Source organism: Natator depressus, chromosome 12 (assembly GCF_965152275.1).
Source record: "Natator depressus isolate rNatDep1 chromosome 12, rNatDep2.hap1, whole genome shotgun sequence".
Classification (NCBI taxonomy): domain Eukaryota; kingdom Metazoa; phylum Chordata; order Testudines; family Cheloniidae; genus Natator; species Natator depressus.
The window spans coordinates 42,587,847-42,615,000 of record NC_134245.1 but is presented as its reverse complement, the minus strand read 5'-3'; the positions used below and the strand labels follow the sequence as shown (position 1 = coordinate 42,615,000).

The following is a 27,154-nucleotide window of genomic DNA, read 5'->3' as shown; positions in this document are numbered from 1 at the left end:
CAGCAGCTGTAGTTCATTAGATCTGCCATGGACCGTGAAAGCCACTTGCCAATAGTGTCGAAAGACTATTACTCATTTCAGTCTCTCCAAGAGGACAGCTCTCTTTCCAGCAATGCATTAGTGGAAAACACTGAGTCTGTGACTGGAACTGTTCAGCAGACACAAAAACAGAAGATGAATATTGAAAACTAAAGTGACGCTGGGATGGCAGAGAGATATTCCAGCTTTTCGCCTTCAGAGACCAGAGCTTCCATCTAGATTACAAGGGTGGGGAAGTGTTTTGGCATTAACAGTACACTTGTATTGTGTATGATAATCACACAGTCTGATCTGGCGAGAACTGTCAGTCTAAACAGCAAATTCTCTGCATCTGATTGAGCCTCATTAATCCCAGCAGTTCACAACAGAAAAAACTCTGGGGCCAATCAAATCAACTCAGAATGTCAGTCACTGTCCAAGCAATGCAGCTAATCATAAATATCAAGTTCTCCCTCAGAAATAATCTCAGGTTCCTGGTCTGAGGCAACAACAATCAGAGAATCTGGGAAACACTCATTTTTCTCACTTTCATTAATTCATAGATTCACAAATTCCAAGGCCAGAAGGGACCACTGTGATCATCTAGTCTGAGCTCTTGCACAGCACAGGCCAGAGAAATTCCTCAAAATAACTCCTACAGCATTATAAAAAAAATCCAATCTTTATTTTAAAATGTATGGAGAATCCACCACAAACATTAGTAAATTGTTTCAATCGTTAATTAATCTCACTCTTAAAAATGTATGCCTTATTTCCGGTCTGAATTAAAATCTCTCTTATTAAATGATCATAAAAAGATGCTATTTATCTGATATGGGATAACTGGATGGGCTCCTGACCATTCAAGCATTTTTATTATTGGACACTGACTGGAAATAGATTACAACTGTGTCATACCACTTTATTTCCTTGGCCATCCCGTCCTACCTCACAATCCAATTCTAACAGTTTTTCTTTTCAATACCAGGTTTCCCCTTCACTTCTAACATGTATGTAGTAGCACTCTAACATGTATGTAGTAGCACTCTAACATGTATGTAGTAGCACTCTAACATGTATGTAGTAGCACTCTAACATGTATGTAGTAGCACTCCATTCACAGGCGTGTAGTTCCCATAGTTCCAGGTTGTATTATTAGATGCCTGACCACAACTTGAATTATGCATCTCATACCAAGGTGAGTGCCTCCAAATACTGATGCCTGCTATGTTATACCTTAGAAATATAGGTAATGCCAGACTGCATCAAACCCCTGGGTCCATCTAGTCCAGTATCATGTCTCTGATAGAAGCAGCTGATGCTTCTGAGGAAGATGCAAGAAACACCACAGAAGGCAGGTGTTGGATAATTTTCCCCCCAAAAAGGTCTCATTCTAACCCCTAATAGCTAGAGATTGGCTTAAGCGCTAAAGCATGAGGGCTTCAGCACTTGTAATTTTTTTTAAATATCGGCTACTATAACTACCTTCTCTAGACCAGTCATTTTAATATACCTTTATCATGTTCATTCTTGTTTGGCTCCTTTCTAAGGGCTTGTCTACACTGGCAAGTTTATGCACAGCAAAGCAGTTTTCTGTGGTGAAACTCCCGAGGTGCACACATTGGCAAGCCTCTTTGTGCACAGAAACTGCACAGTTGCAGCACTGTAAAAACCCACCCTGACGAGCGGCGTCGAGCTTCCTGCGCTGGGGCTACAGCGCCGCGGGGCCATTGTAGACGCCCTGGTCGATTACAGCGCTGTGATTGGCCTCCAGGAGGTGTCCCACAATGCCTGTTCTTGCCCCTCTGGTCATTGGTTTGAAGTCTACTGCCCTGCCCTCAGGTGACCAACCGTCAGCACCACCCCTTAAATTCCTTGGGAATTTTGAAAGTCCCCTTCCTGTTTGTTTGGTGACGCGTGCAATGGTCTCTGTGCGTCTTTCCAGGTGGCCATGCCTGCTCCACGCACCAGGTGATCCCCCGCTTGGAGCAATGCCGAGCTGCTGGACCTCCTCAGCATTTGGGGAGAGGAGGCTGTCCAGTCCCAGCTGCGTTCCAGCTGTAGAAATGATGATACCTACGGACAGTGCATAATGGGAAAGGGCCATGACCGGGACACACTGCAGTGCAGGGTCAAAGTGAAGAAGCTGCAGAACACCTACCACAAGGTGCAGGAGGCAAACTGCCACTCCGGTGCTGCACCCACAAGCTGCCAGTTCTACAAAAAACTGGACGTGATACTCGATGGTGACCCCCACCTCCACTGCGAAGAGCCCCATGGATACTTCAGGGGCTTATGTGCCAGTCGAGATTGGACCGAGCCAGGCGGAGGAAATCTTGGACGAGGATGTGGAGGGGGAGAGGGACCCAGAGGCAGAGGATGACTCGGTGTCCAGAGATGCGTGCAGCCAGGAGCTCTTCCCTGGAGGAGGCTACCCAGTCACAGCAGTCAGAGCTTGGACCTTCTGCCTGAAGTCTTGCTGCACTCCATGGCAGAAAAACAAGAATTGAAGGACAGCAAGAAGAGGGAACAAAAGGAGAATGCAGCATGCCAGAACGAAGCCACCAAGTGGCTCTTAAATGGAATGGAGAGCCAAGACGACATGCTCCAGGTGCTCCTAGCAGTGCTAACCGAGCAGCTCCACGCCTGCCCTCCCCTGCAGCTGCTGTTGCAAAACTCTTGCCCGTGCACCCCCTAAACACCGCCAACACACACTCGTCAACATCCTTGCTCCAGTCAGTACCCGCTGCATTCCACACCTGCCCCGTCACAGTTCAGCCCTGCAGACTCCCAATACCCACTGCATTCAACACCCATCCCTCTGCAGTTTAGCCCTGCTGAAGTACAGTACCCGCTGCACTGTACTCCAAAGGACAAGGTTGCATATGATACCTGGATATACACAAACCTTTAACCATCCCAGGACCCCACCTTCTCCTGGAGCCCTCCCTTCCACCATCCCTCACAGTGCTTATCTGTTTTTTGTTTGTCTCTCCTCTCCTGTTGTTTTTTAATAAAATAATTGTTTTGGTTTGAAAGCAATCTTTATTCCATTAACTGAAAGCAAAGATAGCCCTGCAAAGCAACAGGCAATTTTCTTAAACCTTCGCACTGCATCATCCACACCAATCACCTTCTAGCATTACAAGCACTGCATTCCCGAGCATAGCAACAAATATTAGTGGCTTTCAGCTTCAAATTGCTGCCTCAAGGCATCCCTGATCCTTATGGCCCCATGCTGCGTCCCTCTAATAGCCCTGGTCTCTGGCTGTTCAAATTCAGTCTCCAGGCGCTAAGACTCAGCAGTCCAGCCCGAGTGAAGCTTTCATCCTTCCCTTCACAAATATTATGGAGCGTACAGCACGCGGCTATAACCATAGGAATATTGTCATCGGCCAGGTCGAGTCTCCCACATAGGCAGCGCCAGCGGGCCTTTAAAAGGCCAAAAGCACACTCAACAGTCATTCTTCACTTCTCCGTGTGTGGTTTCATAAGTCACAGCATTAAGGGGTAGGCAGGGTCTCACAGGATCACAAAGGGCATTTTGACTTCCCTACAGTGATCTTCTGGTCCGGGAAGAAAGTCCCTGCTTGCAGCTTCCTGAACAGGCCAGGGTTTCAAAAGATGCGTGCATCATGCTCCTTTCCGGACCAGCATGTGTTAATGTCAGTGAAACACCCACGGTGATCCACAACTGCCTGGAGAACCATCAAGAAATACCCCTTCCAATTAATGTACTCGGTGGCTAGGTGGTCTGCTGCCAGAATTGGAATATGCATGCCATCTATTGCCCTTCCACAGTTAGGGAAGCTCATTTGTGCAAAGCCATCCACAATGTCACACATGTTGTGCAGAGTCATGGTCGTTCGCAGCAGGATGCAATTAATGGCCCTGCACACTTCCGTCAACACGGGTAGACTTTCTCGCTCTGAACTGGTTAGCGACCAATCTGTAGTTGTCTGGAGTAGCCAGCTTCCACAATGCAATCGCCCCGTGCTTCTCCAACAACAGGGCAGCTCTCATTCTCATGTCCTTGTGCCGCAGGGTGGGGGCGAGCTCCTCACACAGTCCCATGAAAGTGGCTTCCCCATCTGAAAGTTCTGCAGCCACTGCTCATCATCCCAGATGTGCATGACGATGTGATCCCACTACTTACTGCTCGTTTCCCGAGCCCAAAAGGGGCGTTCCACTGTAGTCAGCACCTCTGTGAATGCCACAAGCACTCTCCTGATGTAGCTACTACGTGTGGTGAGATCAATGTCGGACTCCTCTTGCCTTCGTAGTTTAAGGAATAACTCCACTGCTACTCGTGACGTGTTAGCGAGAGCAAGCAGCATATTGGTCAAAAGTGCGGGATCCATTCCTGCAGACCGAAGAGGCAGACTGCGCACTACACAAACCATTGAAAGATGGCGCCAAGTGCGGACAGAAGCACAGGGATTGCTGGGATGCGAAGCAATGCATCACAGGGCATTGGGACAGGACCTAGGATGCCCCACGACCCCCTCCACCTTCCCACAACACTTCGCAGCAGAAGAGGAAGAGATGTTCTGTGGGATAGCTGCCCAGAATGCACCGCTCCGAATGCCGATGCAAATGCTGCAAGTGTGAACACACTATTGCGCAGGCAGCTAACAGTATGAACACACAAAAGCGGTTTCCCTTCAGCGCTCTCTGAGCAGCGATGTAACAGCTGGCGAAGAAACTCTGCCTGTGTACAGAAACCCTTAGGTAACAATCCTAATTTTTTTTTTTTTTTACTCTCTCCTCGCAGAATTTTTTCATGCGTACTGTGACATTCTATACCTTAGGAGAGCGTCCTGGAACCCCGATATTCCTCATTTTTATATAATTGTGATCTTACATATAAAGCATGCCTTGTAAGGTATCAGGGGAAAGGTTATGATCTGCTGAAAGTCCTTTCTCTATCCATATATGTATATCATTAACGCATATGAAGTTATGAGATTTGTGTGGTATGGTTGTCACTAAAACATGCTGTAAATTGGGGAATCAGCCAGATATTAGCTCCCCAGAGGCAACAGCAAGGAAAGCAACCAACACCCAGGCAGGATATCAATCAACCCATCAACAAACATTGATCAACAAGAGAGCTACAGTGCAATGCTTCACCGGCATGAGGCCACACCAGGAAAATTGCTCAACCTTGCCTAGAGACTCAGCAATGCACCCAGACATGCCTGGACTTGTGTTTTCCAGGCACATGGACAGAGGGTATAAAACAGACACAGAGGCCATATGCTGGGCCCTTCTCCTGCCCCCACGCTGCAAGCATCTAAGACTCTAAGACAAGACAAGACTCCAACAGAGAAGATTGGCCCAGGTTTAAGGAACAAACCTGTACATGAAGGACTGCAATATCCAGTGGGGTGAGAAAAACTGCTTAATCTAGATGTTGCCCAGTCTAATAGGGCTGAGAGTTTAGACTGCATGCTTATATTTTATTTCTTTTAGTAACTAACTGACTTTGCCTGTCACTCAATATCACTTAAAATCTACCTTTTATAGTCAATACATTTGTTTTACTGTTTATCTTTACCAGTGAGTTTGTATGAAGTGTGTGGCAAATATGCTCGGGTTTGACAAAGACTGGTGTATTGTCCACTTTCCACTGATGAAGTGGTGAACCAATTAATAAATCTGCATTGCTCGTCTTGAGCAGTGCAAGATGGTATATTCCTGAGGTACAGTGCTGGGAGGATTTGGCTTTGGTACCTTTCTCTGTGTGATTCATGAGTGGCTCTGGGAGCATTCATGCAATATAGCTGGGTGTGGGGCTCCACATGCTGTTGTACTGAGTGATGATAGCGCCTGGAGGGGTTTGCTTTTGGACACTACCAAGACATTGTGAGAGAGACAGCCTAGGCTGGAGAGAGTTCAGGGGGCACAGAGGTCCCACAGTCCCAGGTTGCACCCTGGGGATACCATCACATGTGCGTCTGCATCGTCCCACTGAGAGTTCTTTAATATCCTCCTGCTTCGTCAACAATGTCTCTTTGAACTGCTTGCAGAATTTCCACCCTCTCCCCATCCCCTCTCCCTTCACACACAAGGACAAAGTACCTTCTCCCAACTCCAGCCAATCACCTTAGCAAACCTGCTGTCCCAAGGTGCTTAACCATGAACAGATTGTTTTTAATTTCTAAGGACCTACCATTGTCCCTGGTCTGGCAGAGATGTGACACAACCCTGCCAGCCCACAGTGGATATACACAGACAAAGGGGCATTCAAGATACAGAGTTTTCATGATAACTTCATATCATCAACCAAAATTCATAAGTCACACATAGGTTCTCCAAAGCATCACAACATTAGCGCACACAGTTTTCCAGATTAGGCTAAACCACTGATTTATAGAGTGGTATTATTTTATTTTCCTTGCTATTCTTCATTCCAGTCCTTATGCAGCCTAAAATTTAGTTAGCTGTTTTGTTTTGTATTGGGTGGAGTTTTTTTTAAACCATAGCTGCAGACTGAGCAGCGGCCTTCACTGAGCAGACACAATGATACCCATGTCCCTTTCCAAGCTGATAGTTAATTTGGTGTAGAAGTATTTCAAATTTTTCTCTCCAATGTGCATTGCTTTGCATTTATTAAGTCTGAATGTCACCTGCCATTATGCTGCTCATTCGCCTAGCTTGAATAGGTCCCCCAAAGCTCCTCACTCTCCTCTGGACTTCAATAACTTAAATAATTTTGTGTCATCAGCAAATTTTGCCACTTCACTGCTCACTCTCTTTTCCAGATCATTAATAAATGTATTAAGCAGCACCAGTCCTAGCATGAACCCTTAAGGCACCCCACTGTTAACCTTTCACCATGATGAAAATTTACCACTTATTCCTTACTCAAATAACTCACCTTCTCCATTACACACTTCACCACTATAGGCATCTGCTCTCAGATCATCAGACTACTCTTCTGCTTTGGGGTTGCTTTAACATCCAAATAGTCACAAGAACAAAAAAAGGCTACTTCCATCTGACCATAGGACTACACCTGATCCTTTCAGACACAGAACACTTCTAGATACTTAGACAGAAGTTCAGTCTGATAAACCCTCCTTAACTGGCTGAGTGAAGTGAGGTTTTTACACTCAACAGCATTTCTCCATTTGTCTGTCTGCAACATGATAATTTTTTAAAGCTGCAATTCCAAAAATTTCAGGAAATCTAGGCCAGTGGTTTTCAAACTTTGGGTTGCCACCCAGTATTGGGTTGCGGAATGGAAGGCACTGGGTCATGGCAGCTCTAGTCAGCACCGTCAACTGGGCTGTTAAAAGTCCCGTCAATGGTGCTGCCCAGCTAAGGCAGGCTAGTCTCCTGTTCCAACACCGTGCTGTACCCAGAAGCAGCCAGTAGCAGGTCTGGCTCTTAGGCAGGAGGGTCACGGGGCTCTGCATGCTGCCCCCACCCTAAGCACTGGCTCCATACTCCCATTAGCTGGTTCCTGGCCATCGGGAGCCGGGGGGCGGTGGGGGGGCAGTGCCTGCGAGCAAGAGCCGCACGGAGCTACTTGCGCACCTCTGCCTAGCAGCCAGACCTGCTGCTGGCCACTTCCAGGGCGCAGCGCGGTCCGAGATGCCAAGACAGGCAGGAAGCCTGCCTCTGCACCCCTGCTGCACCTCTGACCAGGAGCCACCCGAGATAAGTCCGCGCCCCAACCCCGTGCCCCAATCCACTGCCCCAGCCCTGAGCCCTCCCCCAAACCCGTAGCCCCTTTCTGCACCCCAAGCCCCTCATCCCTGGCCCCAGCCCAGAGCCTGTACCCCCAGCCCTGACTCCCTCCCGCACCCCAACCCCCTGCCCCAGCCCAGAGCCCCCTCCCACACCCTGAACCCCTCATTCCCAGCCCCACCCCGCAGCCCTCACACCAATCCTCTGCCCCAGCCCTGAGCCGCTCCCGTGCCCCTCATCCCCAGCTCCACTGGGTCATGGGCAAACATTTTCTTCAACTGGGCCACCAGACAAAAAGTTTGAAAACTATTGTTCTAGGCACCAGTGGCCAGAACCCTTCTGATTTCAGTAAAAATAGAAAAAAACGAAAGGGAGAAATGGGGGACACGTGGAGTCCCTGGCATCTGGTTAGCAGAGCCAGCAGCTTTAACCAGATCTGTAATTGTATATAGACAAAGAACCCCAGTTGATGGCAGCCATTGACACATTCCAGCATAACAATATCCTCCATATTTGCTCAGCTGATACTCCCAATACAGTTTAAACTGTTGACTCCTGTCACAGGATAGGATAATAGTACCTGTATTCCCTGTCTGTGGTCTAGCAAGGGCACCAACTCTAGGCTCACAGGTTCTCAGCCATCACCTCTCTTGGGCAGAGACTCACCTCTCTCTCCCTCCTGACCAGGGTATTTCCAAACTGTGCAGCTCCCTGCCTATCCTATGAACTCCCCAGCAAAGTCAGTCTGCCTCAGCAGGTTGGTTTTACTTTTCTCCTCAGAGAGACAGAAACAGTGGAATTACCACAGTTAAGCTACCACACAGCTCTTCCTAAGCAAGCACGTTTAGTCTTAAAATAAAAGCATTACAGAGAAAAATATATTAAAAACAACATTAGCTGCACACTAATAAGCTTACCAGAGATCACCCACCAACTCCAAACTCTGCCCAGGGTCCTGTCCATTTGCTGGATGCGCAAGAAGGTCCTGAGTCAATTTTAACTCAAGCTATTTAACCCAAAATCCTTTCTTTATCTGTTGGTATATGTGAACTTCTCTTCAGGCGGTGGTGCATCTCTACAGCTGTTACAACATGAGTGAATTCGCCTACACACCCACCACTGTTCTTAGCTGCTGCAGGGCTATGGTCCCCCTCCCTCATGGAAATACAGATAATCCCACAACAGTACATACATATTTAATACAGTGAACTCCTAAAACACTTGAACTTAATTCAGTAAGATTTAAATTAATTCAATAAGGTTTGTCTAGGATATTACACAATATTGTCATTTCTTACTCTTGGGGGAATTCTGCACCCCTCATACTTTTCACAGATTTCTTGGCTCCCCCGCAGAAAAATGGGGGAGCAAAGAAATCTGTGGGGAACACATGCCCCTTCCACAGCAGTTCACTGTGGGGAGGAGGAGGGAGGCTGGTTGTGCGTGAATGTGTCCGTGGAGAGACGTTAAGAGGTCATGGCTGGGCCCCTGCCTGTATGCAAACAAGCAAGAGACTCATTCTGTCCCTTTCTCTTGCTGTTGTAGCATCCAGGGCTTGGAGGCGTAGGGCTGTGTGAAGCAGGCTCTGTCCCTGAGGCAGAGCAGAAATGTAACAACTAATCAAACAGGCTGCTAATGTTCATTAATTGTTCCTATTCTTAGTCAATTAAGGCTCCTTTACCTTGCCAGAACGGCGTAAAGGAATGGTGTAAAGGAGCCTAGTAATGGAATCCTCAGCTAGGAAGGTCCATGGGCTCTCTCGCTTTTTCCCTGTGCCAGAGAGGCACAATGGGGCTAGATTACAGCTCAGGATCTATTTTACTTATCCATTAAAAAAAAAAGTGCAGGGTAATGATTAGCGACCTGTAAGACTTTCTTGTGTGAAAGTCTGAGGTGGAAAATTAACCACGTGTTGTGTTTGGATCAGAACAGCCTGAGACTCCTTTATTGTAATACAAGCATGCAGGGAGAGACAGCTAGCCAGGAGCTGCTCTGTTTTCCATACACTTCAACTAACTTATATAGGGTTTTCAGTGGCATTTCAAACAATACACTTCCGCATGGGTACTTTTCCAACAGACCCTACCAATTATGCCTTATAAGGACAATATCATACATATTGCCTCAATAAGCAACTTTTCTAGTTTAAGCAAGCTTTGAGGTTAAATAATAGGCCAAGTGCAGTGGACTGTAGACCATGGGTTGTATATTGCAATTTTCCGGTCAGGGGCTTTTTAAGCCGAACTGGCTGGATAGTCGGGGCTTTTAGAAACCCCCGTGCTGTCATAGCGTCCCTTGGCCAGCCACTTGTATACTTATATGACCTTTTCTCATCCTTCCTTAGCACATACAGTTTTTCTGCAATAGGGAGATTTAGATCAAAGGGCCTTAGTAGTTTTTTCTTCCACGAGTCTGAGCAATTTAAAGCAACACTCTACAGAACCCCAAACACCAAAATAAAAGTAATGTAATTTAAATGAAAATCCAGGATTATAACTGGAATGCAGGGTCTTGGTTACCAAATATTTGTAACTTAACTTTCATGCGTTTAGGAAATGCTTTACAGTTATTGTGATTTTTTTCTGTATAGTAGTTTAAATAAACTACCAAAAGAAGTGAAACTGGTGTGATTATATTGCATTATTTTGACAAATAAAATATGCAAAATTTTGCAGAATTTTGGATTTTTTGGTACAGAATTTTGGATTTTTTTGGCACAGAATTCCTGCAGGAGTAATTTTTATCACAACTCCATGAAAGACTTCTCTCCCAGATAGAAAGAAAAGAAATTAGAATGGAGGGGAGGGTAAGACAGAGCCCCTAGCATCAGGGAGGCCATGGGAAGGAATGCAGTTGTAGTAAGAGGAGGGCCTGGAACATAAGGCCTTGTATCAGAGGCCTGGTATGAGACCTGAACTAAGGTAGTGGTCAAAACTTTGCCAATATGAAGCAGTCAGGTTGCGAGCAAAGGCAGGCCCAGCTCACAGAATTTGGCAAGTACAGGGCTGATATTGCAAAAACACATATTCCAGAAGGGTGGTACCAGAACACCTCAGTAGCAGCACGTTCCCCAGAGATAACAGGGGCACACTGACCCATCTTAAAGATAAGATTAGAATAGAATAACAGCATAATGAATAGAAATGTTTTAATTAAACCAACATGTACAAGGCAATGGGTGGCACCCTGATATCTCAGGGGCAATATGTACCTTCTTTGAATCTGTGTATAAAGATGTATTTCAGAGGGAGGGTCTTTGGCTAACTTAGGGAACAATGGAAAGTCCTGCCACGGACTGAGCTGCATCCATTGTCACGAGAATACATGTCTTAGTATCCTCATAGAGTCTGCCAGGTGCTATTACCGTGCTTCGTCAACAAGAAACGTGGCCGGGCGTCTTCGCCCCTAAACCAAGTCTTGTGGTCTTATTGGGCAGTTCATTCGGAGCCTGCTGTACAGGCTATCTGGCCAGAGCCAGTGCAGCGTGCAGAAAGAACACGCATGCAGCCGAACATCTGATGACAGCAGTGAGTCCCTGAAATAGAGGGGGATGGGAGGGTGGCACACAGGAGCTTGGGAGGAGGAATGGAAGGAAACAATGAGCCCCTGGTGTGTGCAATGCACTTGGTCTACAGAAGCCACAAAGTGAGCAACTGTCTAGTTTATTTTGCTGTGCCTAAATAATGTGAAAAGTGTGGGATACTGCCCTGGTCGAACTGCGGTCAAAAGGAGCGTAGCAATGGTATAGGAGCACGGGCAGTTCCAGAATGGGTTAGATCACTCCCTGTCTTGAGACCTGTACTAATAGGGTGATTTTTCCTCTTTACTCCCAGCCTCTATCATTCATTTGGTTTTGTTTTTAAAAACATGTTTTTATAGATTACCAGCCTATTAGCGCCCAACCCATCTTAATTCCCCCAAGTCACAGCCTAGTTTGGAACAGGAGGAAAAACACAACACTTGAATTAGAAAGTTGTAAAAAGTTCTTAATAAAAAATTGTGAACAGATTAGTTTGCACAATGTAGACTCTCTCCTTACAATGTAGAGTCCAGGAAGCGTAGAGAAGAGATGGTCTGTATTAAAGGTGCGTTATCGCACAAACAACTTTGCACCTGCAATAAACTCACTTTTCCAAACTATTTTGTTCTGTTTAAGCACATTCAGATGAAGAGGGCTGACAGAGTGAACAGAGAGCCCAGAATATTTGCAGCCTTTGTAGCAAATGCCCCAATTTTTCTCTCTACATGGGAAAGTATTTTAGCAATGGCCTTTCCTGACAGCAAGAAAGTTGCGCTCACTGACCCTATCAACACTTTACTAGAAAGTCCAACTCTACAGCAGAGAAGCACAGCTAGCAAACAGACTGATTGTTCGCACTCATATGAACGTGCATGAAGGAGAATCCTTTCCAAAAGAAGGCAAGAAAAAAGGCATTCAAGTAGAGAGTTTTAGGAGAGAAAAACAAACAGGGAGTTCAACAGGTTCCTGAAATCCCAGCAGTAATCGATAAATCGACTTTTGCTTCACCTTATATGAAGTGGCTGTACTTAGCAAATCACTGTGTAAGCTGCCTCAATAACAGCACTCCTGCTATCAAGTTTACTTGCAACAATTCCAAAGAAATTAATTTCTTAGATGACATGAAAAGGTTATCTAGAATGAGGAAAACACAGGAGACTGAGCTTTCCACTAATAAAAACAGACAAATATCAGTCTCTGTACTGAATTCGAGGCTGTTCTTTTTTCTGCAAGATCTGAATTCCCTGTGGCCCAAACACTAGAGCTACAAAAAAACAAACAAAACAACAACAACAAAACCTCACAACACTGTTCAAAGGATGAGTTCCTAAAAACACAAAGAAACTGTAATGAACTAACTGGCTCTTTTTTCCTTAGACAATACAGTAAAGCACCTGTGTGAGCACCTATTCATGCAAAGGCCATATCAACAGAATACACCATTAGAGCAGCCAGTGGTCAAAACCTAGCACCATCAATTTCCTTCTTGTGTATCCCTCTGTTATTCCTTCTCATGTGTTTCCTTCTTCTTTCCATTTCAAGTCTATTAAATATATAACTAATAATATAGTATACAAAGTAGGGTTGTGTCAGGGTTCCCTGCCCACCCTGAACTCTAGGGTACAGATGTGGGGACCCATATGAAAAAAACCACCAAGCTTATTTTTACCATCTTAGGTTAAAAACTTTCCCAAGGCACAAATTTTGCCTTGTCTTTGAACAGTATGCTGCCACAACCAAGTGATTTAGAAAAAGAACAGGAAAAGTACCACTTGGAGTCCTACTCCCCCAAATATTCCCCCCAAGCCCTTACACCCCCTTTCCTGGGGAGGCTTGAGAATAAACAAGATGAGCACAAACCAGCCTTGGATTTTTAAGACTCAAAAAACCCAGTCAGATTCTTAAAAAACCAGACTTTATTATAAGAACAAAAAAAAGATAAGAGAACAACTCTGTAAGATCAGAATGGAAGATAATCTTACAGGCAGTCAGATTCAAAACAGAGAGAATCCCTCTAGGCAAAACCTTAAGTTACAAAAAGACACAAAAACAGGAATATACATTTCCTCCAGCACAGCGAACTTCACAAGCCAAAACAAAGAAAACCTAACACATTTTCTAGCTAGATTACTTACTAACTTTACAGGGGTGGGAGGGCTTGCATCCTTGATCTGTTCCCGGCAAAGGTATCACACAGACAGACAAAAGCCTTTCCCCCACCCCCTCCAGATTTGAAAGTATCTTGTCCCCTCATTGGTCAGTTTGGGTCAGGTGCCAGCCAGGTTACCTAAGCTTCTTAACCCTTTACAGGTGAAAGGGTTTTGCCTCTGGCCAGGAGGGATTTTATAGCACTGTATGCAGAAAGGTGGTTACCCGTCCCTTTATACTTATGACAGGCTGTCTGAATACCTAACACCTTCCCCTAGCAATGCTACACTAACAACCACCTCAAACTGTTGCACAAAAACAAACAATTACATCGTATGCTCCTGTTCTACCTTTCAGCCAGTCCTCTTCTGTTGCTGTAAATGTCCCTCCTCTTGCAAACAGGAAAGCTGCTGTACAAGTATCCGCTACTCAGGGGTGTTTCATCACTGCTGCATCGTATTACATGTACGGACCATTACAGTGCCAGGCAAACGCTTCCATGTGCCTGCAAATTACTAACTCATCTACCCTAAGGGATGTGCACTTCCCCGGCCATGCGTTCACTGAAATAACAACAGCTCCTCAGTAGTATAACAATCTATACCTGGACAATACACCAGTTCAACTGGCCAAAAAGCTACTTCTTAAAGTGGTCCTGGCTGCTGCGTCAGCATTTACCACCATTCATAACCACGTCACCAAAAGTCACATTCAAGTCCAGCTCTCCAATCAAACCATCACCTGACTAAAAAATCCTGTTCATAATGCATCCTACAGTCCCATTTCCTGGTGAACAATTGTCCAAATAGCTGCCACTGCTTCTATATTTATGTTACTAACCTCTCTTGTCATGTGTGGGTATTTTAAACACATGCTTAAAAATCTTACTATGGGTATGTCTACACTCCAAAATTAGGTCAAATTTATAGACGTCAATTTTTTAGGAAGCGATTTTATACAGTCAATTGTATGTGTCCCCACTAAGCAGATTAAGTTGGCGGAGTGTGTCCACAGTACCGTGGCTAGCTTTGACTTTTGGAGCTTTGCACTGTGGGTAGCTATCCCACATTCCCGCAGTCTCCGCCACCCATTGGAATTCTGGGTTAAGCTCCCAATGCCTGATGGGGCAAAAACATTGTCGTGGGTGGTTTTGGGAACATGTCGTCAGTCACCCCTCCCTCCGTGAAAGCAACGGCATACAATCATTTCGAGCCTTTTTTCCATGTGGACACCATACTGCTTTCAGCAGACGGTGCAGTAGGACTGCTAACCGTCATCATCGAACCATTGCTTCCGCTGCAACTCTGCTCTCCTGCTCTTGTCTCGATAGCGTATTTCTCTGTGTTGGCTGTCATGGGCTCCCACTTCCACTGCAACTCTGCTCTCCTGAATTCACCTTGCAGGTCCTCTTGTTGTTCTCTATAAATATCTATTCTCATGGCATCCGTTGTCAGCCTCCGCTTCTGCTGCAACTCTGCTCTCCTGCAGACACCATACCACGGCAAGCATGGAGCCTGCTCAGATCACCGCGGCAGTTATGAGCATTGTAAACACCTCGCGCATTATCCTGCAGTATGTTTGGAACCAGAACCTGCAAGAGGAGGTGATGGCAGCGTGGTGACGAGAGTGATGGGGACATGGACACAGACTTCTCTCAAAGTACGGGCCCCGGCAATTTGGCCATCCTGGTGGCAATGGGGCAGGCTCATGCCATGGAACAACAACTCTGGGCCCGGGAAACAAGCACAGACTGGTGGGACCGCATAGTGTTGCGGGTCTGGGATGATTCCCAGTGGGAGCGAAACTTTCGCATGCGTAAGGGCACTTTCATGGAACTTTGTGACTTGCTTTCCCCTGCCCTGAAGCGCCAAGATGAGAGCAGCCGTCACAGTTCACAAACGAGTGGCGATAGCCCTCTGGAAGCTTGCAATGCCAGACAGCTACCGGTCTGTCGGGAATCAATTTGGAGTGGGCAAATCTACTGTGGGAGCTGCTGTGATCCAAGTAGCCAACGCAATCACTGAGCTGCTGCTATCAAGGGTAGTGACTCTGGGAGATGTGCAGGTCATAGGAGATGGCTTTGCTGCAATGGGATTCCCTAACTGTGGTGGGGCCATAGACGGAACCCATATCCTTATCTTGGGACTGGACCAGCTTGGCAGCCAGTACATAAACCGAAAGGGGTACTTTTCAATGGTGCTGCAAGCACTGGTGGATCACAAGGGATGTTTCACCAACATCAACGTGGGATGGCTGGGAAAGGTACATGACGCTCACTTCTTCAGGAACTCTGGTCTGTTTGAACAGCTGCAGGAAGGGACTTACTTTCCAGACCAGAAAATAACCGTTGGGGATGTTGAAATGCCTATAGTTATCCTTGGGGACCCAGCCTACCCCTTAATGCCCTGGCTCATGAAGCCGTACACAGGCAGCCTGGACAGTAGTCAGGAGCTGTTCAACTATAGGCTGAGCAAGTGCAGAATGGTGGTAGAATGTGCATCTGGACGTTTAAAAGCACACTGGTGCAGTTTACTGACTTGCTTAGACCTCAGCGAAACCAATATTCGCATTGTTATTACTGCTTGCTGTGCGCTCCACAATATCTGTGAGAGTAAGGGGGAAACTTTTATGGTGGGTTGGGAGGTTGAGGCAAATCGCCTGGCCGCTGGTTACATGCAGCCAGACACCAGGGCAGTTAGAAGAGCACAGGAGGGCGCGGTGCACATCAGAGAAGCTTTGAAAGCCAGTTTCATGACTGGCCAGGCTACGGTGTGACAGTTCTGTTTGGTTCTCCTTGATGAAAACCCACCCCCTTGGTTCACTCTACTTCCCTGTAAGCCAACCACCCTCCCGCCTTCGATCACCGCTTGCAGAGGCAATAAAGTCATTGTTGTTTCAAATTCATGCATTCTTCATTAATTCGTCACACAAATAGGGGGATAACTGCCAAGGTAGCCCGGGAGGGGTGAGGACGAGGGAAGGACAAGGCCACACTGCACTTCAAAACTTATTGAATGCCAGCCTTCTGTTGCTCTGGGATGGAGTGGTTGGGTGCCTGGAGGGCCCCCTTCCCGCCACGTTCTTGGGCGTCTGGGTGAGGTGGCTAAGGAACTTGGGGAGGAGGGCGGTTGGTTACACAGGGGCTGCAGAAGCGGTCTGTGCTCCTGCTGCCTTTCCTGCAGCTCAACCATATGCCAGAGCATATCAGTTTGATCCTCCAGTAGCCTCAGCATTGCATCCTGCCTCCTCTCATCACGCTGCCGCCACCTATCATCTTGATCCCGCATCCTGTACTTGCGTTCATTTTATGCTTTCCTGGTTTCTGACATTGTCTGCGTCCATGCATTCTGCTGGGCTCTTTCAGTGCGGGAGGGACTGCATGAGCTCAGAGAACATTTCACCGCGAGTGCGTTTTTTTCACCTTCTTATCCGCACTAGCCTCTGGGACGGAGATGACAGGGGGAGTGCTGAAACATTTGCAGCTGCAGGAGGAAAAAAAGGAAGAGTAGTATTTAAAAAGACACATTTTAGAGAACAGTGGGTAGACTCTTTCTCCGCCTTCAAGGTCCGGGAGCCTGCCTTGGAAGGGTATTGGCTCCAGGGTGATAAACAGTTCCTGGCTGTCGGGGAGAATGGTTTCATCCTCCTCCTCCTCCTCTTCCTCGTCCCCAAAATCCTCATCCCTATTGCGTGAGACTCCCCCCTTGCAGGAGTCCACGTACAGGGGTGGGGTAGTGGTAGGGGCACCACCTAGAATTGCATGCAGCTCATCACAGAAGCAGCATGTCTGGGGGTCTGACCCGGAGTGGCCGTTTGCCTCTTTGGATTTTTGGTAGGCTTGCCTGAGCTCCTTAAGTTTCACGTGGCACTGCTGCTGGTCCCCGTTATAGCCTCTGTCCTTCATGCCCTTGGAGATTTTTTCAAATATTTTGGCATTTCGTCTTTTGGAAGGGAGTTCTGATAGCACGGATTCGTCTCCCGATACAGTGATCAGATCCAGTACCTCCCATTCGGTCCATGCTGGAACTCTTTTGCAATTCTGGGATTGCATGGTCACCTGTGCTGATGACCTCACCACACTGGCCAAACAGGAAATGAAATTCAAAAGTTCCCGGTGCTTTTCCTGTGTACCTGGCTAGTGCATCTGAGTTGAGAGTGCTGTCCAGAGTGGTCACAATGGAGAACTCTGGGATTGCTCCCGGAGGCCAATACCATCAAACTGCATCCACACTACCCCAAATTCGACTCAGCGATGTCGATTTCAGCGCTAATCCCCTTGTCAGGGAGGAGTACAGAAACTGATTTTAAGAGCCCTTTAAGTCGACAAAAGTGGCTTCGTTGTGCGGACAGGTGCAGGGTTAAATCGATCTAACGCTGCTAAATTTGACCTAAACTCATAGTGTAGACCAGAGCTATGTTTCCTACCTTTACCCACTTCCTCCAATTCCCCTCTCCCTCCCACCTCCCTTGGGCAACCCTAAAACAAATCATGCATATTAAAGTATTTAAAGTATTGACTATCTCACTTAAAAGTTCGATTTGTCAAAAAAAAAAAAAAAAAAAAAAAAAAGGAATTATCAAAAAAAAAAATAGATAACATATAGCTAACAGCTAAAACAAAAACTGCAGACCAAGCAGGAATGTTTCAGTAACTCAAAAGGCACTGACAATTGTAAACAATTAATAAGCTTATATGGTCAATGCCCGTCCAGTAACTCAGTTCTTAGAACAACGCTAACCCTCGCTTCACAACCCACCGAATATCTGTAAGCACTCATCCCTACCTCTTTCCCCCGCAAGGTAGCCATAAATGCTTAATGCAATAGAATAACCTCTATATGTACGTACTGTTCTTATTTTTAATCTTTGTTTAGGGTTCTCTCTTGACTTGTAACAATGTCTGTCTTTGTATATACACGAATAAATTAATTAAAAAAAAATGTATATCACTGGCCACTATGGCACCATATCTTTAAAGCTGCTGGTCAGTCTTCCTGGTACCATGAATAAACCCCCTTCAGTATTGTCTGTGCTTGCCTAATTCTTGGGGAAAAGAATCTTTTTGCGTAACAGCATGAATTGTTTCACGGCTGATCATTTCAGCAGACGGAACAGGGAAGGGGTGGAAGTGAAGCCCGTGGGTGTTGAGCATTGGGAATTGCAGCAAGGAAGGAAATGCAGAGAAGAATGGAGGAGATAGTTTATAACAGAGCGTACTGATCCCTTTAAGAGTGGATGCAACAAGTCCAGTGATTATTGTGGGTTTGGCCTATTAATACAGAGGATCTCTTGGAAATGGAGTACTAGACTAGACCCAATAAATTGACCCCCGAGTGCTCTCCCATCGACTGATGTACTCCAGCTCCACGAGGGGCGCGGGCGGAGTCGATAGGGGAGAGGCAGCAGTCGACTCACCGTAGTGAAGACACCGCGGTGAGCAGGTCTAAGTACGTCAACTTCAACTACATTATTCATGTAGCTGAAGTTGCGTAACTTGGATCGATCCCCTCCCCTAGTGTAGGTCAGGCCTAAGTGTAGCCTTCATTGATTTGAGATCTACCATACCATTCTCTCACTAGAGGGGAAAACCTATAATAGCAGCAGGCTGTAAAAGAGACCCAGTTTGGGAACATTTTAAATGCAGTTCCTCTACTGTGGGTAAGACAGGGATGCGTGCAAAATGCAAACAGTGCAACAAAGAAATGCAAGGCCTGGTTGCCCTAATGAAACAACCTAATGAGAAGTGTTCTTTCTCAGGAGGAAGCTATGTTGAAGATGATGAAAGGAACATGTCTTAACATGCAGGATCTTCAGGTTGGTAAACTTTATTTCATACTTCTTTCTTAAGGACTGCTTGAAACAAAAAAAATATATAGTTGTTACTCTATGGTACTATCATTTTAGATGCAGTTGTGAGAAAAAATAAATGGCTGAAATAGGCAGATCTTCCTTTTACAATTTCACCTTTAAAGTAGTACTGAGTGTCAGTGAATGCAATGAGTAATACGAAATGAGCAGTATGGTAATAATAATTAAATAACTGCATTGACTTATTTTGTTTAGGAGAATCCATCCTCAACTAACAGGATTCTGAAGACTCTCCACCTTCAAGATCACCATCATTTTCTATAGTTTCAGAGTAAAGTGTCTGAAAGAGAAATTGAGCAGTGTGCAAAAGGTCTAGAGGGTAAAATTGTTAACCTGAGTCTTGATAGGTAGAGCAATGTCCACAATGATCCTGTTGTATGTGCTTGTCTGACAACAGAAGAAGGGAATGTCTTCCTTACAGAAACAATTGATACACACAGCAGAATACTTACAAGCAGTAGCAGTAAAAGCTATAACAGACTGTGAAAAAAAATTCAAATGTCTAGTATGCAGCTTGGTCACAGACAATGCTGCAAATGTATCCAACATGAGAATAAATTTAGAAGAGAGTGAAGAGAGTCCCAAGCTAACAACATACGGTTTCAGTGCTCATTTGATGTACCTCCTAGCCAAAGACTTCAGTGTTCCAGAAATAAAGGCTAATGTTGTTGAAATTGCAAAATACTTCCATAACAACCACTTTCCAGCAGCTGCTCTGAAAAGAGTGAGAGGAACCAAGCTAACTCTCCCACAGGATGTGCGATGGAACTCAGTGGTGGACTGTTTTGAGCACTAGATCAAGAACTGGCCTAATCTGATGAGAGTTTGTGAACAAAATCGTGAAAAAATAGATGGCACCGTCACAGCCAAAGTTCTCAACATTGGGCTGAAGAGAAAGGTTGAACTCATGCTAAGCACTCTGAAGCCTATTTCTGTAGCCTTGAACAAATTGCAGGGAAATAGCTGTTTTATTGCTGACGCTGTGGAAAATTTGGAAGGAACCGAGTGAGAGCTTAAAAAGAGAAATATGCAATGACAGAGTTAAAATACAAGCATTAAAAAAAAGAATGGGACAAGCACTATCTCCAGGTTATTTTCTTGCAAATATTCTCAATACTCAGTACCAGGGTCAAACCTTAACTGCTGAAGAAGAAGAATTGGCTATGACATGGACATCCAGCAATCATCCCTCCATAATGCCAACTATAATAAACTTCAGAGCTAAGGGTGAACCATTCAAGAAATAGATGTTTGCTGATGAGGTTTTAAATAAAGTCACACCAGTGAACTGGTGGAAGTCACTTAAGCACTTGGATTCAGAGACTGTTGAAGTGATAATCTCACTTTTAACAGCAGTAGCTTCTTCTGCCAGTGTAGAAAGAATATTTTCTTCCTTTAGATTAATTCATTCCAAATTGAGAAATCGTTTGGGACCTGAAAAAAGCAGGAAAGCTTGTTTTTCTTTTCCAGATTATGAACAAACAGGAAAATGGAGGTGAAGACGACTCAGTTAGTTGCAGAAGCCAATATTTTAAGTTTCTCATGTTGACCTGGCTGACACAGTCAATTTAATTTTTGTGGGTTTTTTTTAAAATATTTCATTTAACTATTTTAGTTAAAAACAGTTTTAACAAAAACAAACCTGATTTTAAAAAAACTTGAATGTTTAACTAAATTCAAATATTCATATGTTTGTTTTGTAAAAATATTGTGTTTGCTGTTGAAGAAAAAAATCCAGAATATGTAACATGGATGTTTTAGTTACATAAAACAATTTAAATGTCTGTCTGGTGATGTTCTCCTCCTAATACAGCATGGCAAGAAAATCCTCCAAATATTAATGATTAACCTGTTGAATTGGAGATAGTTCACCTCCCAATGACTTCATAAATATCTGCTTCAATTACCTTTGGTAAATGAAAACCAATCATTCATTTTCTGATATAGCTGTAAAACTAATCTGAAAAGTTTTCAAAATAAATCACTTAAAAAATGTATAGTATGTACTGTATAAAAATGAAACCTACATCTATCTCGGAGTTGTGAAGAATATGTATTAAGGTTATAATAACCAACAAGAATGCACTTTTATGTAGAAATCCATGATTAAATCGAGACTTCCTGACTAGTGATTTAAATCAAATCCACCCTGGTCAGAGCCCAGGTTCCAGCGGAAGCCCAAACATCTACACTTCAATTTTTAGCCCTGCAGCTTGAGCTAGAACCAATTGACCCAGGCTCTGAGACTCAGTGTCATGGTTTTTTTTATTGCAGTGTAGACATACCGCATGAGTGCTATACTGTTGCCTCCCTGTATCACTTCCTACAGTCCCCTCTTTCCCCAACAGTTATAGTAAAACATTAAATAACTGAAACTGAAGATAGTCTCAGACCTTCTGAGTGTCACAAGTGTCTTCTCTGTGGGTTTGGCACAGTGGCTATAGCAAGGAGTCAGACAGCCAAGCTCCCTCCTGCACTGCTCCTTCCCAGGAGCTCATAGGGTAGGTCAGTTTACCTCCACTGTCTGCCCTGCTACTGAATGGACCTGTTCTCCTTTTTGAGCTCCTCCTCCAAACCCTGCATGATTTGTAGGTCGACAGGGTGGGGCTATCCGGGTCAAGAGCAGCTACTTAACCCCTTCCTTACTGGTGCAGGGTTGCATATCCGATCACACATGAATTTATGGAAAACAGAACCTGTCAAACTAACTTCATATCGTTTGATGAGACTACAAGTTTGGCTGATAACGTTTATAGTATTGAAGTAATATACTTAGATTTCTTTAACACATTTGACTTGGTACTGCATGACACTTTGATTAAGAAACTAGAATGATACAAAGTCAACATGGCACACGTTAAGTGGATTAAAAATGGACTAAATGGCATCTCAGAATGTAACTGTAAATGAGGAATAATCCTTGAGCGGGTTTGTTTCTAGTGAGTCCCACAGGCATTGGTTCTTGGCCTTATACTATTTAACTTTTTATGAATGACCTAGAAATACACAAAATAATACATAAAGTTTACAGATGACACAAAGATTAGGGAAGTAGTTAATAACAAGTATAAGTCACTAACACAGAGTAATCTGGATCAATTGGTAAACTGGACCCAAGCAAACAATGTGTGTTTTAAATACTGCCAAGTGTAAGGGCCTACATCTAAGAAGAAAGAAGGGAGGTCACACTTACAGGATGAGAGACTCTACCATGTGAAGCAGCGACTTTTCTCAGGGGATTATGGTGGATAATCAACTGAACATGAGCTCTGGGTGCAACACTGTGGCCAAAAGGGCTAACGTGATCACTGGATGTATGTGATCACTAGTATCTCTGAAGGACGTTAAACAAAAGGTATTGAAGTTAGACACTTCTGAATCAGTAGATCCAGACAACTTGCCTCCAAGAGTTTTAATACAGATGGCTGAGGAGCTTGGAGGACCATTAATGTTGATTTTCAATAACTTCAAGAACTGGGGAAGTTCCAGAAGACTGGAAGAAAGCTAATTTTATCCCAATTTATAAAAAGGGTAAACAGGATGATCTGGGTAATTATAGGTGTGTCAGACTGACATCAGTCTCAGGCAAAATAATGGAGCAACTAATCTGAGACTTGAATAATAAAAACTAAAGGAGGGTAATATAATTAATGCAAATCAATATGGGTTTATGGAAAAGACAGAACCTGCCAAACAACTTGATTTCTTTTTAATGAGATGACAAGTTTGGTTGATAAAGATAATATTGTTGACACAATATACTTTGACTTAGTACCACACATTTAGATTTAAAAAAAACTAGAATATGAAATTACATGACACCCAGTAAATGGGTTAAAAACTGGCTGATAGGTGTCAAAATAGAACTGTAAATGGAGAATGGTCATCGAGCAGGTGTGTTTCCACTGGGGTTCTGCAGGAATCGGTTGTTGGCCCTACATTATTTATCATCTTTATCAATGAGCTGGAAGAAAGCATAAGCATACTGATAAAGTTTGCAGATGACAGAAAAATTGGGGGAGTGGTAAATAATAAAGGGGAAAGGTCACGAATTCAGAGCCATCCGAATCATTTGGTAAACTGGACACAAGCAAACAATATGGCTAACTATAAATGTATATATCTAGCAACAATATAGGCTATAGTTATAGAATGAGGGAATCTACTCTGGGAAGCAGTGACTCTGAAAAATATTTGGGGGTCATGGTGGATAATCAGCTGAACATTAGCTCCCAGTGTAATGCGTGGTCAAAAGAGCTAATGCAATCCTGGGATGCATAAACAAAGGAATCTCGAGAAGGAGTAGAGAGGTTATTTTACCTCCATATTTGGCACTGGTGCAACCGCTACTGAAATATTGTGTTCAGTTCTGGTGTCCGCACTTCAAGAAGGAGGTTGATATATTGGAGAGGGTTCAGAGAAGAGCCACGAAAACAATTAAAAGATTAGAAAACATGCCTTATAGTGATAGATTCAAGAAGCTCAATCTATTTAACTTAACAAAGAGAAGGTCAAGGAGTGACATGATTTCAGTCTATAATTACCTACATGGGGAACAAATATTTAATAATGGGCTCTTCAATCTAGCAGAGAAAGATATAACATGATCCAATGCCTTGAAGTTGAAGCTAGACAAATTCAGACTGGAAATAAGGTGTAAATTGTTAACAGTGAGAGTAATTAACTATTAGAATAATTTGCAAAGGGACATGGTGGATTCTCCATCACTGACAAATTTTAAATAAAGATTGGAAGTTTTTCTAAAAGATTTGCTGTAGGAATTATTTTTGGGAAGTTCCATGGCCTGTGTTATACAGGAAGTCAGACAGATGATCACAATGGCTCCTGCTGGCCTTAGAATCTATGAACAAAAAAATTAAAATTGGACAGGTTTCTAAATGATGTGCTCTAGTTCACGGTTTCTCAACCTTTTTGATACCAGGGACCGGCTTGCTGCCTTCCTAAACTGTGTCAGGGAAATCTCAGGGATCAGCGCTAGTCCACAGATAGGTTTTTGAGAAACACTGCTGTAGTTCAACCACATCTATTGGACTAGAAGTAGGGATTAATTCAGGAAAGTCCTATGGCCTGTGTTATACAGGAGATTAGACTAGATGGTCTAGACACAATGGTCCCTTCTGGCCTTCTCAGGTCTATGAATCCATGAATTAATCTATGAAAGCCGGGAAACCATCAGGAGGGTTGGTGGAGTGAAGCCTGAAAGAGGCCTGAGAGGGGCCTAGAGAGAGGATATAGAAAGGCCTAGAGGAGGGATGAGAGAAGGAAGAGGCTGAGGCAGTGTAGTGCAGAGTGGTGGTGAGGCCTGCAGCAATTATTTAAATGCCCAGGCTGCGACTTCCAGCAAGACTTGAAGAAAAACCCACTTTTCTGGCTCAGTGTCAGCGGGGTTGATGAACTGCTGAGCCTACAGAAGGCCAGAATAGATTGATGGATCCAAGAGGGCATAAAGAGGAGCAGTAGCCCAAAGAATACAGAGACCCTGTTTAGCCAGCACTTTGGAAAATCTGCCCACAGAACCTTCTTAGCAGCACTAACAGTCATGCTAGCTGTACACAGCAGGCTATTAACTAGTCTTCCACGTTTCCTAGCCTGTATCCCAAGGATTCATTTTCTTTCATTAGGATGGTAGGGATTCTGTGAAAAAAGCAGTGTCCTGAGCATGTCTGGGTTTAGTTTTGTCAAGTTCATTCATTCTTCTTCCAAATTGCATTCCCGAAATATTGCTTTTGTCAGTTAATCTCATTTTAAAAGCACATACAGAATGAGCAGAGTGCATGAAGTCCAGTTCACCATCTATTGCAGAGGCAGGCAAACTATGGCCCGCAGGACCGTGCTGCCCGGCCCCTGAGCTCCCAGCGGGGTAGGCTAGCCCCCGGTCCCTCCCCCGCTGTTCCCGCTCCCCTGCAGCTATGCCACCGTGCAGGCAGTGTGGCTTGCACCCACCCACCTCCCAGGCTTTCCAATAAGCCAGTCCTGCCGCTCTGAGTGGCCTGGTAAGGGGATGGGGGGTTGGATAAGGGGCAGGAGGTCCAGGGGGGCAGAGGGGGGCAATTGGATAGGGCGGAGGTTCGGGGGGGGGGGAGGTCAGGAGACAGGGAGGGGGGGGTTGGATGGGGGTGGGGTCCTGGGGGGGGCTGTCAGGGAACAAGGAGTGGGGGGGGGGCTGTCAGGGGGCGGGGGTGTGGATAGGGGTCAGGGCAGTCAGGGTACAGGAGCAGGGGGGGTTGGATAAGGGGCGGGGTCCCGGGGGGCGGTTAGGAGCCAGGGGTCCCAGGAGGGGGCAATCAGGGGACAAGAAGCAGGGCGGGTTGGATGGTTCGGGGGTTCTGAGGGGGGCGGGAAGTGGGAGGGGGTGGGGGCCAGGCTGTTTGTGGAGGCACAGCCCTCCATACAGTTTTGCAACAACTGTGTGGCCCTCGGGCCAAAAAGTTTGCCCACCTCATCTCTTGATTCTTTTCTGGCATTGATTGCAGCTATGCTGGCACAGCTATGCTCTGTACCACCAGAGGATAAAGGGCTAAGGAGCTTAAGGAATCCTGAAAGACTGTTTTGTTTATTTGCTCCCTTGCATGGTTTGGTTATCCCCAGAAGGGTAAGGACTCGAGCGAGGGTTGTCCAGATAGCTAAATCCCAGTAAACCCATACAACCTACTCCACCTATCCACTGGGAAAGACAGTGGGCCAATGGAAGAGAAGATGTGGCACAGACACATGACCCAACACCACTCATTTGCGCACACACAGACAGGGAAGAAGGGGAGAAACTGAATGAGGGATGGAGAAGGAAGACAAAAGAGTAGGCAGAGGAGCAGATTTGCTACTAAGTGATGCTGAATGTTACAGGTACAGAAAAAAATAATAACTAAAAGCTTACTGAAGACCAGATTCTCCCCTTGTTTTGTGCAAGCTTCCCATTGCACAAAGGCTAGTACTTTAAACATGTTTATTAACTTATTTTCACAACGCCCCATGACATAGGGCAGTATTGTTTTCCCCATTTTACAGTGGGAGAAACTGAGATACAGAGAAAGATTAAAAAACATTATTAAATGCTCAAGGTCACACAGAAAGTCTTTGACCCTGCTAGGGAATCAAACCCCAGGTCTCTTGATTCCCACTCTAGTGTCTTAACCACAAGACCATCTCTTCTTCCTTCTATGAGTTGTGCTGAAAACTGTAGAATAGACACCAAGAGGGCCACACAACCAAAAACAGTTTAGAATAGCTCTATGGTAGACATGGAGCAAAAATACAAGAATTCTTAAACCACACCAGCATGCTGGTGTGAATGTGCTGAAACGTATTTGCTTAAAACCAGTTATGTCCGAATGGTTCAGTTACAAAAGGTTAACACAGCTTAATGACCTGGCCTGAGAACGTGTCATCTCTGGTCATTATATTAATAATATTGCCAAATCCGTTTATGGGATTCCTCAGGCCTAACCTACATTACAAAACTGAACCACCCCGACAACTGTTGTCAACAATAGTTGCAAGTTGAGCGGTAGGTGTAGGCAAGAATCAAGCCATATTCAGCTCCATTTCAGCAATCATGGGTAAACAGTGCTTTGTTAAAAGATCTTGAAATCATACAAAAGGGAAATACAATTAGAGAGAAAAAAAAAAAAAAAAAAAAAAAAACCTCACCAGCACAGGAAGCAACCTAAAGTCCCCCAACCAAATTCCACTGAGTACGGACAGCACGTCTGTGGGCCAATCTCCGGTACACTGGAGACATTGTACCCCACTTGCAGGTGTAAAATCCATGACTTCAAAGCACAAAGGGGCACTCAAACAGTGCTGGAAAAATCAATGCCAAACAAAAAACAAATGGCTTTCAAATGATTCTGGATTCTTTAAAACAAAAAGTTCTTATTTTTA

The 27,154-nt window shown here is 44.9% G+C and overlaps 1 protein-coding gene across 1 annotated transcript in view; it reads right to left on the bottom strand.

Moving 5' to 3' along the window:
• The window catches only part of PMFBP1 (polyamine modulated factor 1 binding protein 1), a 355,442-nt gene that overhangs the window by 314,381 nt on the left and 13,907 nt on the right, over positions 1 to 27,154 (bottom strand). The gene's annotated exons all lie outside the window — the stretch shown is intronic.